The following is a 12287-nucleotide window of genomic DNA, read 5'->3' as shown; positions in this document are numbered from 1 at the left end:
GAAGGGGTATTAAAACTAACATTTCCGTGAAAATGACCAGAATGATAAAGAAAACACAAAGTATTCGAGGGTTTGAAGGAGGAAGCTGTGATATCTGAATGAGACTAGTGAGGTGGCACATGAAAATTTTTATTAATGAGATATTTGAAAAGAGTTATTTTCTATTTCAGTTCTGTTCAGTCGCTCAGTTGTCCAACTCTTTGTGACCCCATGGATTGCAGCATGCCAGGCTTATCTGTTCATCACCAACTCCCAGAGTTTACTCAAACTCATGTCCATTGAGTCGGTGATACCATCCAACCATCTCATCCTCTGTCATCCCCTTTTCTTCTCACCTTCAATCTTTCCCAGCATCAGGGGCTTTTCCAATGAGTTGGTTCTTCACATTAGGTGGCTAACATACTGGAGTTTCAGCGTCAGCATCAGTCCTTCCAGATCAGATTCAGTACTGACCTCCTTTAGGATGGACTGGTTGGATCTCCTTGCAGTCCAAGGGACTCTCAAGAGTCTTCTCCAACACCACGGTTCAAAAGCATCAATTCTTCAGCGCTCAGCTTTTTTAATAATCCAACTCTCACATCCATACATGACTACTGGAAAAACCATAGCTTTGACTAGACAGACCTTTGTCAGTAAAGTAATGTCTCTGCTTTTTAATATGCTGTCTAGGTTAGTCATAGCAATTTTCTATTTACTAGTCCCTTAATTTGCTCCAAGAAGACAAAGCCAGTGTTTCAAAGATAAAATACTTGCAAAAATTTTCAAATGTCATGAAAAGTGGAACATAATGTCTTACAAAAGAGTGAGTTTCTATCAAGTAGGTACTTTAAGCAAGAGAGTGTCAAGTAAAAAATTTCTAAAGATGTTTTTGACTTACATTCATAAGGTGTGTACCATGGAAGAGCTGATCCAGGTTAGGTTAAATGATGTTTCTGAACAAAAGAAAGAAAGAAAGAAATCTGTCATTGAATATGATTGAAAAAAACTAGGTTAAAAGAAATTAGACTTTTAATTGTAAGACTTAACAGAGCACTTTAAATAATAATGTTCATTCCTTGGCAATGAATGAGGAGGGGATGTGAATAAAAAAGAATGAATAAAAATGATGTATCTGAGATCTCAGGATATTATTTTTGCCTTCTTATCAACCTTGCTCCAAACTATTCTAAAACCTATTGCTATGTAATGCTAGTATGTTAAAATAATAACAGTAAATACAAACCGGTTATGGAAGATAAACACCATATCGGTGTTTAATACAATATGAATATCTAATATTTTATAAGTGCATAAAATAGAATCACAATATAATGATAGCAAAGAACAGTAAATGTGGTGGCATTATCCTTAACATATTTACCCCCAGTTGGCAATAAGTCACTGGGCTTGAGGCAACCACTTTGAGTCAATTTTGAAGACCTTGGAGTAACCCATTCATTTAACTGAAGTCTGTAATGAATAATTTTTCTGCCTTCAATGAGTCAGATGATTTGGCCAGCCCATGCCCTGTATGCCTTCAGATCTAGTCTTGACTCTTTTTTTCTGCTGCTCTCTAGATGATAGGGAAGCAGACCTCTACAGGCTTCCAGGTCAGCTGACTTCTGCCTGGGTTTAATCAACAGGAGATGTTGATGAGAGACTGGAAGGCAGGAAGAATAGAAGATGAGAGATTTCCCTTCTCTTTCTCTGCTTCAGGCTAGGTCTGTAGTGCATCAGAATTTGTTTGATGATTCTAGCCCTTTGGATCTGGTAAACCTTCCTTTCCCTTGGTTCATCGTGTCGAGGAAGACAGGGGCTTTTTTGCTTTTGGTCATCTCAAGATTATACTGGAGTTTTCTTTTGGCCTCTTACCAGTTCTATCATCCATATAACACATTCCCAGCACTTTATCTTATGTATTTCCAGTGGTTTCTGTTTTCCTGGTTGGATTCTGGTAAATGTAATGATTTTCTACATTACAGAAGCATTTTTTTTCAATGTTAATGCATTACTGACGTTGAAGCTGAAACTCCAATACTTTGGCCACCTGATGCGAAGAGCTGACTCATTTGAAAAGACCGTGATGCCGGGAAAGATTAAGGGCAGGAAGAGAAGAGGACAACAGAGGATGAGATGGTTGGATGGCATCACCGACTTGATGGACATGGGTTTGGGTAAACTCTGGGAGTTGATGATGGACAGGGAGGCCTGGCGTGCTGCGGTTCATGGGGTCACAAAATTGGACACGACTGAGTGACAACTGAACTGAACTGAATGCATTACTATTTTCTCATAAGATTCTGAAGATGAAAAGGATCTTGGAGATTGCTTAGCTAAACAGTCAGACTAAAGTGTCTGGTAAAGAGAGAGATACAGCCAAATGGGTAGGGATGTGAAACTCTCATCCTTGTTTCAACAAGATCATTGTAAATATTTACCTATTAACAAGTATTGATTCTATGTCATAAAAAAGCTGTCATGGAGTTATACAGAGAATAGAAGTGGGAGAAAGGAGACAGAGGCAGCCAGGAGGATAAAGGGGGGAATCAAAAGGAGAGAGACAGATCCAGCCAGTAATCAGTTCCCTAAGTGTTCTCCACCGTCTGGAACACACAGAGATTCACAGAGTTGGGTAGAGAAAAGAAGGGGGAGAGAGGAGATAGAGGCGACCTGGTGGAGAAAAAGGAGAGTCTTTATGACCCAGCAATCCAACTGCTGGGCATACACACTGAGGAAATCAGAACTGAAAGAGACACGTGTACCCCAATGTTGATCACAGCACTGTTTATAATAGCCAGGACATGGAAGCAACCTAGATGTCCACCAGCAGATGAATGGATAAGAAAGCTGTGGTACATATACACAATGGAGTATTCAGTTCAGTTCAGTTCAGTTGCTCAGTCGTGTCTGACTCTTTGCGACACTATGAATTACAGCACACCAGGCCTCCCTGTCCATCACCAACTCCCAGAGTTCACTCAGACTCCTGTCCATTGAGTCAGTGATGCCATCCAGCCATCTCATCCTCTGTCATCCCCTTCTCCTCCTGCCCCCAATTCCTCCCAGCATCAGAGTCTTTTCCAGTGAGTCAACTCTTCACATGAGGTAGCCAAAGTACTGGAGTTTCAGCTTTAGCATCATTTTTCCCAAAGAAATCCCAGGGCTGATCTCCTTCTGAACGGACTGGTTGGATCTCCTTGCAGTCCAAGGGACTCTCAAGAGTCTTCTCCAACATCACAGTTCAAAAGCATCAATTCTTCGGCGCTCAGCCTTCACAGTCCAACTCTCACATCCATACATGACCTCAAGAAAAACCATAGCCTTGACTAGACGAACCTTTGTTGGCAAAGTAATGTCTCTGCTTTTGAATATGCTATCTAGGTTGGTCATAACTTTCCTTCCAAGGAGTAAGCGTCTTTTAATTTCATGGCTGCAGTCACAATCCGCAGTGATTTTGGAGCCCCAAAAAATAAAGTCTGACACTGTTTCCACTGTTTCCCCATCTATTTCCCATGAAGTGATGGGACCGGATGCCATGATCTTTGTTTTCTGAATGTTGAGCTTTAAGCCAACTTTTTCATTCTCCACTTTCACTTTCATCAAAAGGCTTTTTAGTTCCTCTTCACTTTCTGCCATAACGGTGGTGGCATCTGCATATCTGAGGTTATTGATATTTCTCCTGGCAATCTTGATTCCAGCTTGTTGTTTCTTCCAGTCCAGCATTTCTCATGATGTACTCTGCATAGAAGTTAAATAAGCAGGGTGACAATATACAGCCTTGACGTACTCCTTTTCCTATTTGGAACCAGTGTGTTGTTCCATGTCCAGTTCTAACTGTTGCTTCCTGACCTGCATACAGATTTCTCAAGAGGCAGGTCAGGTGGTCTGGTATTCCCATCTCTTTCAGAATTTTCCACAGTTTATTGTGATCCACACAGTCAAAGGCTTTGGCATAGTCAATAAAGCAGAAATAGATGTTTTTTCTGGAACTCTCTTGCTTTTATATTACTCAGCCATTAAAAAGAATGCATTTGAATCAGTTCTAATGAGGTGGATGAAACTGGAGCCTATTATACAGATTGAAGTAGGCCAGAAAGAAAAACACCAATACAGTATACTAACGCATACATATGGAATTTAGAAAGATGGGAACGATAACCCTGTATGTGAGACAGCAAAAGAGACACAGATGTATAGAACAGTCTTTTGGACTCTGTGGGAGAGGGAGATGGTGGGATGATTTGGGAGAGTGGCATTGAAACATGTATAATATCATATAAGAAATGAATCGCCAGTCCAGGTTCGATGCAGGATACAGGATGCTTGGGGCTGGTGCACTGGGATGACCCAGAGGGATGGTACGGGGAAGGAGGTGGGAGGGGGGTTCAGGATGGGGAACACGTGTACACCCGTGGTAGATTCATGTTGATGTATGGCAAAACCAATACAATATTGTAAAGTAATTAGCCTCCAATTAAAACAAATAAATTTAATTTTTTTAAAAAAAGCTGTCACATTGATGCAGTTGTAAACCTTAATATTACAGAAAAGGCCCAGGTAAGACTTGACTTTTATTTTGTTCAATTCACTTTCCATTACATTCTTTCAGATTAATCACATTTTATAAAGCAAATCCTTCTTCCCCCACCACAGTATCTAAAAGGACTCTGCCTACTGTTTTGCTTTATCTTGCCATCAATTTCTTGAAGGTGGAAGTATTATTCAGAAATTGAGATTTAGAAAGGTGAAGTAGCCTGCCTCAGAGAAGGCAATGGCAACCCACTCTAGTACTCTTGCCTGGAAACTCCCATGGATGGAGGAGCCTGGTAGGTTTCAGTCCACGGGGTTGCTAAGAGTCGGACACGACTGAAGCGACTTAGCAGCAGCAGCCTGTCTACATCTCTATTGTAAATAAGCATCCAAATTAGACCTCAACACCCCATCAATGTCCTTCCACACACAGTCCTGTTTCCCTTGATGATTAAATGCTTACCTGTTCTTACAGTTACATGAAGAGTTTTAGAGAGTAAAATGATGGAGTTTTATTTTGGAGATGTGAAATAAAAGTGAAGTGAATATGCCTTTTAGCAAGGACTTAATCTAATGCCTGATCTACCTCTGATATAGTAACTGTTGCTGACTGTTCTTTGTTTGTTTGTTTGTTTAAACAATGTCTTATAAAAGATTCCATTCCCAAGGCATAAGATGAATATTAGCATCTATTTACTTTTCTGTAATCTTTCCAGGTGGCTCAGTGGTAAAAAATCCTCCTGCCAACGTAGGAGGTATGGGTTTGACCCCTGGGTTTGGACAATGCCCTGGAGAAGGGAATGGCAACCCACTCCAGTATTCTTGCCTGGAAAATCCCACGGACAGAGGAGCCTGGTGGGCTACAGTCCATAGCGTCACAAGAGTCGGATGTGACTGACCATGCATGCACACTTTTACTTAGCCTACTACTTAGAATACACCTGTATCACAAATTATTCCACCCTAGCTCCTCAATTAATATTATAATCCTCATCATCATTGTTTCCAAAATAACTCAGTGTAGAAGCTTTTTCTGATGAGGGAAAGAATAGACAAAATTGTTTAACAGACCCACATATGGGAGGGAAAAACCAATTAAAGATTATCTCTGAACCAGGACCGCCAATATGAGATGAGATGCATAACTAATCAGCCCAAGACATACAACAGGTGAAGTGAGGAAAATGTGATTGTGAGAAATGTAACAGTCTGATGTGCCTAATTCACTTTTCCCATGGAGCCTTGGCCCATCTGCTGTGACTCAATTGAATATCAGAAGATGGAAGGAGGCCATCATTCATTAACTTACCCAACTCCTTTAGGGCCTGGCTTCGCCTGAGCTTTGTTTTTGTTCTTGCACCAAAGATTTGGAAACCGTTAATATTTCTCTCTGGGTTTCCAAACTTCCCATGCTAGGATCTAATCTGATTTTCTTTTGAAGGGACCAGAGGTGTGAAGTGCTGTATACACAAAGCAAAGAGTATCGAACATTTGTTAAAGCGCCAAAGAACTGCCTCCTCCTCAGCTATGATGGATTAAAACCATGAAAACATAGTGCTAATTCTAATGTTCTTGGAAACAATCCTCCCAGGCTTTCTTTTTCCTATCTCTGCCTAGGCTCAGGCGGATTTCTCACACTAAACATTGCCAGTCAGGCTTTGGATTCATTGCTCAAAAGAATTTCTAAACTTGAAGGCACACAAGGAATGAGTAGATGATTTTAAGCTAATTCTGTAGATATGAGTCATTTATTTAATTTTTATTGGAGTGTAGTTGCTTTACAATGTTGTGCTAGTTTTTTTCTGTACAAGAAAATGAATCAGCTATATGTGTCTATATATGCATATATCCTCCATTTTTCTGGATTTCCTTCCCATTTAGGTCACCACAGAGCATTGAGTAGAGTTCTCTGTGGTATACAACGGATTCTCATTAGTTATCTGTTTTCTATATAATATCAGTAGGATATATATATATATATTTCCATCCCAATCTCCCAATTCATCTCACCACCTCCTCTTCCCACGTTGGTCTCCATACATTTGTTCTCTACATCTATGTCTCAATTTCTACTTTGTAAATAAGATGTGGTACATATATACAACAAAATATTACTCATGCATGCAAAGGAACAAAATTGGCTTATTTTTAGGGACATGGATGGACCTAGAGACTGTCATACTCAGTGAAGTAAATCAGAAAAACAAACCTTGCTTTACTTAGACAAATCAGATGCCTCTAAGAGTGATATGTAATTTTTAGAAAATAATTGAGCTTACAAAATATGCACTGTTTACAAGTAGAGATATGTCTTAATCATGTTGGTGATCCCTTCTGTCTTATATACATACAGATAATAATCCCTACATTTTTTGTTTGTTTGACAGATGGATTTTCAGTTTGACCAGTCAAAAATCAAATGGTACTAATACTACAATGAACTAAATGCCTTTTAAGTAATGTTTTTCATTTGTTAAAAATTGAAGACAAACATGGAGTATTTGAGTACCAGGAATATTCTCTTTTCTATACATTTGTATAGAAAAGACTCGATTTAAATATTACTTTCTTTGCACTTTAAAAAATAATTAGTTTTACATTAAAAATGTATATTTTGAAAAGTATATAATTTGGTGAAACTTGATGAATATATAAAACTTTGTAACTATCAGCCAGACCAAATTATAGAAATCGGAGGTTTTTCCTCCTTTCCATTTCAAAGATGGAATCACTCTTCTATTCTGATAGTTCAGTTCAGTTCAGTTCAGTTCATTTCAGTCACGAGTCGTGTCCAACTCTTTGGGATCCCATGGACTGCAGCATGCCAGGTCACCCTGTCCATCACCAACTCCCAGAGTTTACTCAAACTCATGTCCATTGAGTTGGTGATACCATCCAATCATCTCATCCTCCCATCCCCTTCGTCTCTCGCCTTTAATCTTCCCCAGCATCAGGGTCTTTTCCAATGAGTCAGCTCTTCCCATCAGGTGGCCAAAGTATTAGAGTTTCAGCTTCAACATCAGTCCTTCCAATGAACACCCAGGACTGATCTCCTTTAGGATGGACTGGTTGGATCTCCTTGTAGCCCAAGGGACTCTCAAGAGTCTTCTCAAACACCATAGTTCAAAAGCATCAATTCTTCAGTGCTCAGCTTTCTTTATAGTCCAAGCCTCATATCCATACATGACTACTGGAAAAACCATAGCCTTGACTAGACAGACCTTTGTTGGCAAAGTAATGTCTCTACTTTTGAATATGCTATCTAGGTTGGTCATAACTTTTCTTCCAAGGAGTAAGCGTCTTTTAATTTCATGGCTGCAATCACATCTGCAGTGATTTTGGAGCCCCCAAAATAAAGTCTGCCACTGTTTCAACTGTTTCCCCATCTATTTGCCATGAAGTGATGGGATCAGAAGCCATAATCTTTGTTTTCTGAATGTTGAGCTTCAAGCCAATTATTTATCTCTTCTTTCATTTTCATTAAGAGGCTCTTTAGTTCTTCTTCACTTCCTGCCATAAGAGTGCTGTCATCTGCATATCTGAGGTTATTGATATTTCTCCCGGCAATCTGGATTCCAGCATGTGCTCATCCAGCCCAGTGTTTCTCATGCTGTACTCTGCATAGAAGTTAAATAAGCAGGGTGACAATATACAGCCTCAACGTACTTCTTTTCCTATTTAGAACCAGTCTGTTGTTCCATGTCCAGTTCTTCCTGACCTGCATACAGATTTCTCAAGAGGCAGGTCAAGTGGTCTAGTATTCTCATCTCTTGAAGAATTTTCCACAGTTTATTGTGACTCACACAGTCAAAGGCTTTGGCATAGTCAATAAAGCAGAAGTAGATGTTTTTCTGGAACTCTCTTGCTTTTTCCATGATCCAGCGGATGTTGGCAATTTGATCTCTGGTTCCTCTGCCTTTCCTAAAACCAGCTTGAACATCTGGAAGTTCATGGCTCATGTATTGCTGGAGCCTGGCTTGAAGAATTTTGAGCATTAGTTTACTAAGGTGTGAGATGAATGTAATTGTACAGTAGTTTGAGCATTCTTTGGCATTGCCTTTCTTAGGGATTGGAATGAAAACTGACCTTTTCCACTCCTGTAGCTACTACTGAATTTTCCAAATTTGCTGACATATTTAGTGCAGCACTTTCACAGCATCATCTTTTAGGATTTGAAATAGCTCAACTGGAATTCCATGACCTCCATTAGCTTTGTTGATTGTTGCTGTTGTTTAATTGCTAAAAATCCTGCCTGACTCTTTTGTGATCCCATGGACTATAGCTCTCTTGGCTCCTCTGACCATGGGATGCTCCACGCAATAAAACTGGAATGGGCTGCCATTTCCTTCTCTAGGAATGAAATTTTCCCGATCCAGGGATTGGAACTTTGTCTCCAGCAGGAGGATTCTTTACTGCTGAGCCACTGGGAAGCCTCTATTCCAATATTTCTAATAACTGAAGTCATACAGGAATATCAGGTAATTTGAAGTAGATATGGTTACATTATTCTCTTAACACTTTAAAACAATTTAGAGCTTTATATCTAATTCATTATCAGTGGACCCAGTTTGCAAGTTTTTGTAGTAGAAATACTAGAGTGAACAAAATTACTTTATTCTCCTTTGCAATTATGATTAACATATTTTTAAAAATTTAAATAACAAAAATCAATATTGATCTTGAAAATAGAATAAATATACTTTTCTAAAATGAAGGAATGTAAGGGTATAAGAGAGCCTCTAAATTTCTTGGGTTAAAAAGTAGATTTAACATCATATCTGGAAATATAAAGCTTACTGCTTTTCATTAGGGAGTCTTACTTAAAACCAGGATTCTTGGGCAGAGTAAAACTCCTTGGGTTCCAACAGGACAGTGGAATATAGCTACAATCTAGCTATAATTTCCAAAACCAGATTAGAAGTATAAAATCTTTAGGAATTACTAGCAGTTTTGAGGGTTATATTTAAATATGCCTAGGAAGATGTCTGGGCTTCCCTGTTAGCTCAGATGGTAATGAATTTGCCTGCAATGCAGGAGACCAGGGTTCAATCCCTGGGTTGGGCAGATCCCCTGGAGAGGGAAATGGTAACCCACTCTAGTATTCTTGCCTGGAGAATTCCATGGACAGAGAAGCCTGGTGGGCTTTAGTCTATACCCCGGTGGGCCTAGCTATAGTCCATGGGGCCATAGAGTCGGACACAACTGAGTGACTCACACACACACACACACACACACCCCCCAAGATGTTTAAGAATGTAAGCTTATCTGCAGTTGGAAGGCTGCAAGTTCTGTTTTCCTGTCAGAAACACTAATCAACTGACACTGTTGACATGGTCCAGAAATGAACATGATTAGTGGAAGTTACACATTCCACTCATTATTGCTTTGTTGAAGACTCATTCAATTGAGAGAACAATATTATAGGACTGACTTACACTGATGTGAATCATTTGGTTCATTAACAAATGAATAATAACCTGTTAGTCCAGGAGATTAAAAGCTAAGCAGATACTTCACAAGAACAAAAACCAGTCTGGGGAGGAAACAGAGAGCAAATTCATGTTAGTCATTGGCTTCCAAAACTGAACAATGTCAAACAACTTGAGTTTGTGGAGTGGAACAAGGGAACACAGCCGCCATTTTTGCTGAGGACCATTTATAAAGAAGTTTCAAAGTTGCTTTTTGAAAAATTACTTCCATTTCAAACAAGGAGTGAAAGTTGCTCAGTCATGTCCAACCCATAGAGTCCAAGGGATTCTCTAGGCCGGAATATTGGAGTGGGTAGCCTTTCAAGCAGCTACTAAGAAAATGGGTCCTCAAACAGTTCCCCCCCCCCAAACTTTGTAAATAGCTACCAAACATCTCCTGTGGATTGCAATATATGATTCTGGGATTGATTTCCCTAGACTTTATACTCATCTTTAATCCATGGACCCACTGTAGTAGGTAGTCCTATAACTGTAACTCTATTCATGCTACCAGTCAGTGAAGGAGAGAGGAAATTTTCCCAGAATATTGGAAAAATATGAACAACTAGAAATTGGAAGTTTAGAGAGATCAAGAAAGTCAATCTGGTAATAATAAGGTGATTAAAGCAGATGATTTAAAAGGGATCTAACATGGAGATTTTAAATGAATTTATTTATAAAATAGAAATAGATTCATAAACATAGAAAACACAAACTTATGGTTACCAAATGGGATAACTTCTGGGGTGGAGAGGGTAAATTAGGAGATTGAGATTAACACATACACACTATTATGTATAAAATAAGTAACAAGGATCTACTAAATAGTGCAGGAAATCATACTAAGTACCTTGTAATAATCTATAACAGAAAAGAATCTAAAAAAGAATATATATATGTGTGTGTGTGTGTGTGTGTGTGTATGTGAATAAAGTCAGTTCACTTTGCTGTATACTTGAAACTAACACAACATTGTAAGTTAACAATACCTCAATTTAAAAAATGAATAAAAGGATCTTATCACAGTTTATGTCAATGAGTGTTATGCCTATGTTTTCCTCTGAGTCTTATAGTGACTGGCCTTACATTTAAGTCTTTAATCCATTTTGAGTTTATTTTTGTGCATAGGAAGTGTTCTAATTTCATTCTTTTACATGTACCTGTCCAGTTTACTCAGCACCATTTATTGAAGAGGTTTTTGGGGTTTTTTTTTTTTTTTTTTTTGACTTTAACTAAGCTATTTCATGTCTCTGAAACTTGGTTCTTCATTTCTGAAACGAAGAGGATACATTTTTAAGGACTCCTCTAGCTCTTAAATACTATTGCTGTAGTTCAAAGTGGAGCTGGTCTCTAAAACTTGCTGATTTATACTTGAAAAAAAATGGTGATTTTATTTGGTGTTAAAAGACCTCTTCAAACTCTTCAGTCAGAAAAAATCAAAATCTTTTTTCTGTTAACTGTTTTAATTAAACAGGCAAATAAATCCCCCTCCAAAAAAAAAGAAAAAAAGGAAAAGAAATAAAACCAATCTGGTAGTAATAATGTGAGAAGAGTAGACTGATTAAAAATGGACCTAATGCTGGTGATTTTGTGCTTCAAAAAGACACAGATTGTCAGCAATGAACAATGCACTAAACTAACTGCTACTGATATAAAAGTTCATTCCTCGCCACCAACAAGCTTACTCTATTATGAAAATTACTTTACAGTTTGTAATAAGATGTCTTGATTCTGGATTTCTGGACCTGCAAGGATACTCTGACTTTCCTATGTAGGATCCTGTTAGATATCAGAGAGTCATTTAGCTCAATATTTCTGGTAATGAGACAAGTGGAAATATGGATTTACATTGATGAAATGCAATAATGATGTTTAATCTTGGAATCTCACATGCTTGTATTTTTAGAGAAAGAAAGGTAGTCTTAATTGAACAGTATTAAGACCTGAGAATACAGCTTTATTTTTCTCACTTTGCATGATCATCATGCACATAAGACACAGAGAGTTTTAAAAAATGATTGAAGAATAAATAACAGACTCAGGGTTAAAAATTCAAGTAGGCTTGAGTCTAGTCCCATGTTTTCCCACAAATTCAATATTAAAGGATTTATAAGTGGTCAGTCAGGATGTAAATCAAATGGGGGGCTTTACAAATCATATCAGCTCTCTACCCCTGACTCACATGTGCTATTATAAATATGCTGTATTCTATTTTACTCTTCATCAAAGTTGTGCTGGCTTAGTGTTCAACATGTTTTGGACTGCTTAACCTTGGCAAACTGAAAATCTAACTATGCCATCTAGTATAGT

Source organism: Bos taurus, chromosome 18 (genome assembly GCF_002263795.3).
Source record: "Bos taurus isolate L1 Dominette 01449 registration number 42190680 breed Hereford chromosome 18, ARS-UCD2.0, whole genome shotgun sequence".
NCBI classification, from domain to species: domain Eukaryota; kingdom Metazoa; phylum Chordata; class Mammalia; order Artiodactyla; family Bovidae; genus Bos; species Bos taurus.
This window is presented reverse-complemented; position numbering follows the sequence as displayed.